Source organism: Parasteatoda tepidariorum, chromosome 9 (assembly GCF_043381705.1).
Source record: "Parasteatoda tepidariorum isolate YZ-2023 chromosome 9, CAS_Ptep_4.0, whole genome shotgun sequence".
NCBI lineage: Eukaryota > Metazoa > Arthropoda > Arachnida > Araneae > Theridiidae > Parasteatoda > Parasteatoda tepidariorum.
Genome location: NC_092212.1, coordinates 44,375,738 through 44,386,500, shown reverse-complemented (window position 1 = coordinate 44,386,500; position 10,763 = coordinate 44,375,738). Strand labels below are relative to the sequence as shown.

General features: G+C 29.7%; 1 long non-coding RNA gene across 1 annotated transcript; it reads left to right on the top strand.

The window, feature by feature from the left end:
- The first annotated feature begins 1,180 nt into the window (after positions 1–1,180).
- Positions 1,181–2,213, top strand: LOC139426598 (uncharacterized). The gene is made up of 2 exons (XR_011637823.1): positions 1,181–1,446; positions 2,081–2,213. It is a non-coding gene; the product is annotated as an uncharacterized lncRNA (long non-coding RNA).
- Positions 2,214–10,763: the final 8,550 nt, after the last annotated feature.

The window sequence follows — 10,763 nt, the reverse complement described above, 5'->3', positions numbered from 1 at the left end:
AGTAGAATAGAGAAGATTGTCACAGATCTCGTTTTAAGGTTAGAAGGTAAACCGTATTACAAACCTTTTTAGGTTTACACTAAAAGGTTTTTCTCGAGGGAAAATAAACCTTATTTTGCTACCTGGGAAAAATTAGTTGTGTTATTTTAAATTGATCATTTGAAATCAGTAAATATAATTTCAGAGACTAGTGTTGTTCGTACAACCTGGTTTGGTATCTTTAAGAAGAAAAAGAACCAAACTGTGGAGGTTCCTACTTTGGATAACACTGATGAGAATGGCTTCAATGAAAAGCCTGATGAAGAAATTTCTCAAATGTGTACCAACTTAATTGAGCAAAATGATTTTGTGGAAGCCGAGATAGCTGAAGATCCATCTTGTCTCTTTGCAAATGGAGGATTGACTTTTGAAATGGAGTTTGTCCGATTTCCGGACATTGAAAATCAATTTCTGGATAATGTTGAGATGCCATTTACTGAAACCTGCGCTTCTGATGGTGCTGAACTTAAAAAATCTCAGAAAAAATTGAAAAAAGGTACACCAGGTAAATTATTTTCACAATTATTCGATGTTTTGTAAAGCAAGCACTACCGCAGTAGTCCGGAGAGAACTATAAGGTCAATCATGACTTTTGCCTACACTGAAAATTATACGGTTGTTTTGCATAATGAACATTAGAATAAGATGGGACAATTTGCGTTTTATTACAGACCAATTGTGGTAAAACTGCTTGATCTCTGTAGTTTTAAACATTTAAAACTGTTTTTAAAGTCATAATTTTTTTTTGTTAAATGTTTTTATAAATTAAAATAATGAGAAAGCTCAAAATGATAACAGAAAAAATTCTGTACTTATTTAAAAAATATATAAATCTCAGAACCATATTTATCTACAATGCGTTTTTTCTTCGGGAATTTAGATACTTCCGGTATATTTCATATTCACAAAAGTATTACTGATTTTACATTCAACGTTTGCATTTTTTTTCATTCACTTACCCTTTCAACGAATTTTAAAGGGCTTTTATTTTCTATTCTTTTTAATGATGGTTACTACATAAGTGTTAAGAACAATGCCAGAAGTAATGTATTAATGATGGTTACTTGATAAGTAACCATCAGTTCAGGACATTGTGAGGTACAGGTTGTAAATATTTTTAATGTTCAACTTTATTTTGTAGCTCATCCAAAGCCATGCAGAGCCTTGTTTGAAAATGTAAAGAAAAACAACAGAAAGGAAAAGAACGAATTAAGCAAGGCTTTTCGCCACCATGTGGATCTACTTATGGGCATAAAACATGGCCTCAAAAAGAAAAACTCCGATCCTCGCAGATTGTATGACCTGCTCAATTCGGAGGAAGTGATTTTTTCAAGTTGCAGATTGCTAACTGAACTGCGAAAAATTGATGAACTTCAGAAAAACGGACAGTTTTTCTTTAAATAAAAGGTGAGACCAAAAAGTAAAACTTTAGCTGCAGGGATTTGTTTGCGAGGAATTTAGGTCAGCTAACCTACAATATATTTTCACAGTACACGCAGAAAAAAAGAGTAATGACATTTCTGGATTTTTTTTTATCATTAAAACAAGTAAAATATAAAATATTTCAACCATTCGTTTGGTAAAATTGCAATCCCTACAGCGCTATCTTTTGTGAAAAAATATGATTGAAATTTTTAATCTTTTGTAAATTTGAAATGATGAGTTTTGAAGACTTTTGCCTAAGGACAAAGAAAAATCTTTCTCTTTAATCTTTAATTGAAAATTTTATAAACATAATCTTTAATTTCTTTCATACATTTATTTAAAAAAAGTAACAAAAAGTTTTAAATTCATGAAATGTATTATTGTGAAGCAATATTAATTAGATTAACAAAAATAATTGTAGAAAAAGGTAAACTAGATTTTTAATTGTAAAAATTTATCTCTTTTTTTTAAACTCCTTGATCTATTGAAAAATTTTAAAGAGAATTTAATAAAGAGATAAATAAGACAAAAAATTATTAGTATTATTGTAATTATTATTTTAGTTTCATGTAATATTCGACAGCTTATAATTAATTCATCATTTTTTCCTTTTCAGTCTAAGAAGACTGTATGTATGAAAGTAGCTGTTGCGTTGATGATTTTCTAGCATTGTTATTTATGAACTATATATTATGAGTTGCATTGTACTCCCCAAAATTTTTTGAACAAAATAAAACCCTTTCGGCTCATTGATTTTATCATTATTAGAAATTCGAGTGATTTTTGCTTTTATTCCCATTTTAATAGTTCATCAATATGAAATATCGTGTTTCGAATGAGTGACGACAACACAATGAAAAAGATACTGCTTTTTAGACCCACTGGAAAAAGAAAGCGGGGAAGGCCACGGTTGAGATGGGCTGACTCAGTGGAGTCTGATTTTCTCGCAATTAATGAAAAAAAGTTGGAGATCAAAGATAAATCGGAAGTTGTCTTGGAGAAACCTTCAGAGGAAGGCATTGGTTCACATTGGGCTGTCTGGCTAACTATGATGATGACAATCTGAAATAAATAAATTTCCCTTTCACTATATTATTGTACTTAATGCATATTTTTGGAGGCATTTCCGTAAGAATCTGCAAATAAAATTTTATTTGCAGATTTCCCACACTTAAATTAATTTAAGTGTGGGAAAAACAAAGGCCCAATTGAATCCGTGATACCCCCAGTGAGGTAATAAGGAGGCAAACGGTATTTAAGTGAGGCAAAAACAAAAGCTTAATCACACCAGTGATATCCCCAGTGAGGAAACAAAAGATGCAAATAACGTTAAAGTGAGGGGAAAACAATAGCCTAATCAAACTTGTGATATCTCCAGTGAGGAAAAAAAGATGCACATAATAATTAAGTGAGGGGAAAAATAGCTCAATTAAACCTGTGATATCCCCATTGAGGAAAACAAGATTAAAATAACATTAAAGTTAAAGGCCAAACAAACCTATGACATCCCCAGTGAGGAAAAAAAGAAGCAATAATGCGAGGGAGAAACAATAACTTAATCAGATCTATGACATCCCCAGTGAGGGAAAAAAGATGCAAGTAATTTTTAAGTGAAGGAGAAACTATAGCCCAAGCAAACCTGTGGCATTACTAACGACAAAAAAAAGGATGCAAATAACATTAATTTAAGGGCGAAACAAAATGCTTATCAAATCTGTGTCATCCCCAGTGAGGAAAAAAGAGATGCAAATCACATTAAAGTGAGGGAGAAACAATAGCTTAATCAGACCTATGATATCCCCATTGAGGGAAAAAAGGTGTACACAATATTTAATTGAGGAAGAAACAATAGCCAATCAAATCTGTACTATCCCCTTAGAAGAAAAAAGCATGCAATAAGATTTCAATGCGGAGAAACTAAACAACAATCAAATCTGTGATATCCACAGTGAGGAAAAAAAGAAGATGAAAATAGCATTTAAGTGAGAGAGCAACAAAAAGCCAATCATATCTGTAATAATCCCCATAAAAAAAAAACATCAAAACCTATATTAATTATTTAGAGGTGTATCGAATTACAACCTATCGTTGCCTGTTGGTTCTGATGCTTGAATAGGTTTCATTGTTTTCAGTCTAGTTTTCCTCAATAATAATTTGTCGGATAATAATCCGGTATTTTTTTTCTCTTAAATGCTAATTAGTGATCTTTAATAAATGTTTAACTTTATCTTCATTTTATGATGCATGTACTATACTAAAAAATAATGAGGATTAGTAATGATTTCTTCTGGTTTTATTTATTGGAATTACTGTTGTCCTTAATTGATGAGAATTCTGCTCAACTGCAAATGTTTATAAGTTATGACTGTGAATTAACTGTAATTGCATATTAGTTATGATAAATTTGTATTTACAGTTGACTCATACTAATAACTGTTATTTGCCATTAATTGATCATAACTTATAGGTATTTGCAGTTAAGTCATAGCCACACTAGCTAGTCAGTAGAGAGATTAAACATTAATAATAATATCAATAAGATGGTAGTCTAATTAATTTTCTTTATTTACATTTACAGTCAATAGAGACCCAAACAAAAACAAAATAGTGACAGAAGAATATTGAAATAAAAATGTCTGAAAGAGGACTAAAACGAATTAATAATTGATGGCTAATGGAATTTTTATTTTATTTTTTTATAATTCAAGTATTCTTGATGAAAATTTTCATTGTAAGTATCAACTCATCAAAAAGTAATAAAAAATACAGTGAAGTCTCGATAATTCGAGTTTCTCATAAATCCGAGCTAGTGAAAAAAAAGTCAGTCTTGCTCCTAAATAATAACAAATTCACGCACAGCAAGTGGAATAATTACTACAATTGATTTCACGACGATTACTATGATTGGATGTTACAAAACGACATCGTGTGTTTAACTCTAAAATTTGAGAATAGGGTGTTCAAACAAAAAACATTAAACAATTATTTTAAAGTATTAACCTGTTGCCGTAATATAATGTATATTGTAACTTGGTTTAATGTAATAAATGTTCCCTGATCCTCTTATGTAGGTAAATTTTTCGTTAAATGTATTATTTTTTCAATTAAATAACTGAAAATTAAATACTTTGTTTCATTAAATTTTTACGTTATCGAAAGTTCGAGGTAGGTTCGGTCCCGTCCATCTCGAATTATCGAGACTCTACATCAGTGGTTCCTGAACTTTTTTGTCTCGTAGACCCCTTGCATGTTTTTCGGTTTTGGATAGACCCCCTGCTAACCTGATATTGATTTTTTGTAAATACATCAACTTCAAATTTATTTTTGACAGCTGGTATAGTGCTAAATTTCTAACTGTAGTGAAGTGTTGTGTGAAAAACTTAAGAAAAAAATGCATGTTAATTTTATACATTTATTAATTAAATTCAACTAATTTAATTACTAATTTAATTTAATTAATATGATAATGGGATTAAATAGTGCTCTCTAAAACCCACACTCTGCTACTAATATTATAATTGCGGAAATAAGTTTATATAAAACCGTAGTATTGTCGGTCTGTTTATTTCGTTTTCACGTAAAAACTAAGCAACAAATCTCCGTGATATTGTGCGCAGATAAAATTGGAGGTCTATCTAGCTAAAGATTTGATACAGGCAAGGCCACAATTTACCGCGGAAAAATACTTTTTTGTAACGAAATAAAACCTTACAAGCAGAGAAAATTAAAACGCACGCGGGCGGAGCTGCAGGCAACTGCTAGTTTATAATAATTCAGTTTCATACATCAAAAAATAATCTTAATAACTTAAATTTTAACGAAATGTTTACTTCATAGCTACTTTTATAAATTGTGTAGATAGATATATACAGATGTAGATAGATATATGTCTTTATATTATAAGGTAGTATAATGTAAGAAAATAGATACTATCAGTGTATGCTGATTATTCCATTCATGAAATGCCAAAATTAAATGCCACGACCAGCTTATATGAGATCCACCATCGTTGACCCCCATTTTCATTTCATGGACCCCTTGCATTTTGTCGTCGACCTCTGGGGGTCGATATAGATCACTTTGGGAATCACTACTCTTCATTAATAAAAATTCAGAACAATATCCTAGAGACGACAAAAATTTTAAAAAAATGGTGGCTAATGATAAGTTTTTAAATAATTTAAGTTTCAATATTGTTAGAAACAGGGTAAAAATGAGAGCCAAAATCGATGGAACTCAGTTGCAATTTGCATAACAATGGGAGCCGAAAATGACGGGAATCTGTCTCCTCGATAGAGATCTCCAGAGTTACTGCGCTATTCTACGAGAGAATATAGATTTTGACAATCTAACTTCCCTCTCTGTTAAATAGAAACATCAAACGAAAATTCTTTTACCTTCCCAATTTTATTTAATTAAAATGAGTTAAAAAAAATCATAAATAAAAAACTGGTAATTTAAATAATATATTTTTCTAGTTTGCTAATATGTATTATTTAATAGCTTAGGAAAAAGACGAAATAATTACGATATTTTTACAACATGAAACTCGACAATTACAGTCAAATTTTTCAAAAATCTTTCTGCATTCGGGGGGGGGGGATCCTACAAAATTCCCAAAAAACATTTTATTACTTTCCTAAGAGAGCTATTTATTAAGTTATTTTAAGCAAAAAACGCCTACTTTTTTTACCTCAAACGGGAAGTCTGGGAATTATTCACGAACTGACGTCACATGTTGCCATCTTCCGTTCATTTAAAATCGCTATACTGTGAAAGCCAACCTGTGTAAGCTTTCGTTTGAATTTTCGTATTTAAATCCAACTAATTTAGTTGGTCTATAACAATCTGTATAATAAACTATGCCCTAATGTAGCTTAATAAGAATGTGGGTTTAATATTATGTATTTCTATTATGTTAAATTTCAATGGTAACCCACTGAAACATTATTAATAGTTGATGAAATTTTCTAGTTCTGAATGTTTAAGATTTTTTAGTTCTTTAAAAAAGGTGTTAGAATGTAGTTACATATGTATGGTATTACTTATTAAAATGCTTTATAAACACAAAAAAAATTTGTTCTTTCGTTTTTATTTTAACCATATAAATGTTAATTTTAAAGATTTTAAAATGCCTAAGTTAGTAATACTTTTTTATTTACTTCAAGCATGAATTCAAAGCAGGGAAATGCCTTCTGCATAGCAGTAGCCTTTTTAAAAACTTTTGATCCTAGAAAAACTTTAAATTCATTCTTTGAAAAATAAATAAATAAATAAAGTTAAAGAAAATTTATATATTCAAATAGATTTTATTAACTTTATTCAAATTGCGTTAATCTATGTTATGAGCATCTGAAATAAAACATATGCATTTTTTTATTTTTACATTACAAAAACAGGAATTAAATTTTATAAATGTAAAGGATATAATTTTTAGAAATGGCAAAGTTCCCATATACTCGAAGAATAAAAAAAGTTGAGAAAAATATCAACATTACTGTCTATGTTTTAATTATTTAATAAGTATAGTAAAGAATGTGCATTAGAATTTCTTATCATTTTGTATAAGTTTATTTTTCATTATTATTCTTAGTCATACAAAAACGTCTAGATTAATGGTATCCGCTGAAATTTTGTGGAAATTAAATAACATTAAATGAAATTTTAAGTATAAGGATAGCAATGATGATGGACAAATATATTTTTCAATGAACTAGATTCTTAAAAGTCTTGATTCGTTTTCAGCAATACCGCATGCTAAACCTGAGATTTTTTCAACGATTTCAATTAATTTTTTTAATTAAAAATTTATAATGCATTAATTTTTCTGCTTTAGAATTCATCATTGCAAGCTCTGACAAATAGTTTGCAAAAATAAGGAGAGAAAACAACAATAACCGTACTTTGTAGATATTATATTGCAGAAACAATAATTAAAATTTATAATTTTAAAAATTAAAATAATTTCTAATTATAGCGAAATTCCTATTCACTCAAAGAATAATAAATATAGCGTTCATGTGTATTTAAATACTTAATACATAGTAAGAAAAAGAAGACATAAACTGCATTAGTAAATATTTACTTAAAAAGAAAAGCATTCAGCCCTAGTAAAATAAATAAATAAGAGAAGCAAAATTAAATGACATTACTTGAATTCTTTAACATTAGCACACAGATCGCAACGATGATGGATTCATACTTTTTCGATGGACTATATTTATAAAAATACTGATTTGTTTTAATGCAATACCGAGTAATAAAATCATCCACTCTATATCTAAATGTATATTATTTCTATTCAATCTGTGACTGAATCTAATTGAGTAATTTGGCTGTATTGGACCAATATTTTAACTTAAAAATAAGTAAAATAAAGTAATATTTTCTATAAACTTTAACACCACTGATTTCAGCTGAAAAGAAATGTTGATTCGCTGTGAAGAGCTGCAAAATAATTTCTCTAGATATTTTACTGATAAATAAACAGTTTGAAGTTTCATTTTGCACATACTCTCAAAACCGTAAATTTAATTCACAAATTTTTTACTAATTTTACTACTAATTTACATAGGGTGTTCATACGATGTGAGTATTATGGAAACTAAAAAAGTATTGATATTGCCTTAGCAGATGGAGGAGGCATGCTTCCATTCAGCACAAGTGACGTCATAAGCAATCAGGGATCAGTTTCGATTGCATCACTTACGAAGACCATAGCTGCCAACCTCTAGTTATAAAAATGCAGAAGATAGACAAATAAAATGCAGAAGAAATGAGTAAAAATGCAGAAGATTCGCAAGCACATACTAATTACCAATAAATTTATAAAAGAAGCAGATTTTAATTAATTATTTATTTATAAATCCACTTAATATTAGCAAAAAAAAAGCAATACTCATCTTTTTTTAAAACAAAAAAGGAAATATCTTTCAAAAAAACTTTCGACCAGCTACTTGATGGTACAATATTCGATTATAAATGTAGTTACGGCCCTGCCAAACGCTGTTACAAGAGGAACAGCGACGTCTGACTTAAAGAAAATACTAGCTATCAGGCAGATGGGTAAAATGCAGAAGATCTTATCTTCTGCGCATAAAAGAGGAAAAAATAGCTAAAATAAGTAAAAATGCAGAGAGCTTCTGCAAAATGCAGAAGGGTTGGCAGCTATGGAAGACCTTTTTGGGCAATTTAAATGCTTAACAACTAAATAAATAAACATTTGGCAAAAAAAAAAAATTAGATTTTTGGTTTTAGGAGAGAATTTCCAATAGTTTAAGACTGAAAATAAAAAAAAATTCAAGATATGCTAAAATTGTCCATCGCAAAAAATTTTTTCCTTTTCAAAAAACGTAGCAAAAATAAATAAATTAAAAAAAATGCATTGTAAAATAAATTTAGTTGCAAAAAAAAAAATTCACTATTATTTAAGCTAACATATTAAACTAAAAAATTGATATCTTCTTTGAAATTACTTTTATTCAAGTTAAAATGTATTAAGCAATGCATCGTTCATTAACGTTTGAAATAAATGTGTGATGCAAAATTAACAAAAAAGAAAAATACATAGACAACTGAACATTTTCTTTATGTACATAAATTTTGAGGAACAATATTGCAATACAAACATGCAATATTGAATATCAGAATAATAAAGTATAGAAGAAAAGCATAGAGAAAAAATATCCAAAGACGCAAAAGAATTCAAATGTCATTAAAGTCCGGGCATTATTCACAACGTTTTTAAAATAAAGCTTTAGTACATTTTACTTTTATTCATTCAACAAAAGCTAAAAGATGAGATGGATCTTAACTGTTAGCTTTCATTTACTTTCTTACCTCTATATTTTCATAATTCCTAGTTTAAATAATATCTGAAAAGCATAGAACAAAAACTTAAAAAATGATCTATTCAACGACGGTTACATAATAAATAAAACTATACTTAGAAGCCCCCCCCCCCAAAGAAGAAAAAACATCCGATGGAATTTTTAAACGCTGCTGGCCAAAATTTAAAAATTGTACTAACAATCGTTAATTCAAACAATCTAATAAATTATTCTCGGAGAGCGTTGCTGTAGTCAAAAAAATAATTATAATTAAAAAAATGAATAATAAAAAAAAAGAAGGGGGCAGTCTAAGTGCCTTACAGTTGAAGCAAAACGATGATTTTAAATTGTGTATATCATCTTACCGTGAAGAATTATCTGAGCTTTAGAACAGAAGAATAACTTTCAATTAAAAAATTGCTAATTTGGCGACATTTCTCCACTTAGATGAAAATTATCAAAATCTCTTTCTTATTCTCAGTTTTTGGAAATTTTTATGAGACCCAGGTAATGCAGCAAGTTTTAAAAATTTAGACCACAAACGCTTTTCATTTTTCAGCAAAAACAGTGAGTTCATATTAGGAGGACGGGATTCTATGTCGAGAATCCCTTACTTACTTACAACAGATTAAGTGAATTTTTTTTTATAATTGCTTGATCATCTATGAGATATTCAGATTTAAATGCCACATTGTCGTTGCGTACCATGTGACACCGAGCGTTTTAATTCACATAGGAATCATCACCCGTTATCATCATTTATCTCTGCAGGTCAAGAAATGAACCTACTAGATGACAATCTATGAGAGAGATCAATTAAATCTATTGAATTTTAACTTTAGAACGTAGTGGTAGATTTCAATTTACTGATGTAGAATTTTGGCTATTTTTTCCAATTAAATCCCATCTCGTAGTTACGCCCACTATGTGGTATATATCGCATGCCTACTGCGAAAGTTACGCCCATTGTTTCAGGTGGTTAAAGATCCATCCTCCGATGCTATTTTAAGTGNGATGAATAATATTAATAAGCAAAAAATATTAAAGTCAAGATAAACTATATACAAAATTATTTACAAAATTACTTGAATAGAAAAAATTATTTACATTATAATACATGGGGTAAACTAGGTAGCAAAAAACCATTTGTGTTATTGTTAATATAGTGACCCGGCCGTCCCGGCAAATCACCGCTCGTGCCGGGTTGCTCACTATTCTTAGGCTTACAGATCTCTGGATCGGACCCAGCGAACAAGGTTGCTCCTTCACCAGGTTTACCAGAGTTCAGGTGTAGATGTGTTGTTTGCGTGTGTAGTGTGAAATTGAGATTCATGGGATGTTATAATACTTTGATAGAATGCAATCTGATGAGAGAAATGCAGCGAGTGGGCTGTAATTTGAATTTTTGCTGATAATATCTGTGTCGAATATCTTATTAAAGTTTGCATCAGTGCAGTCCTGGGCTTTGTT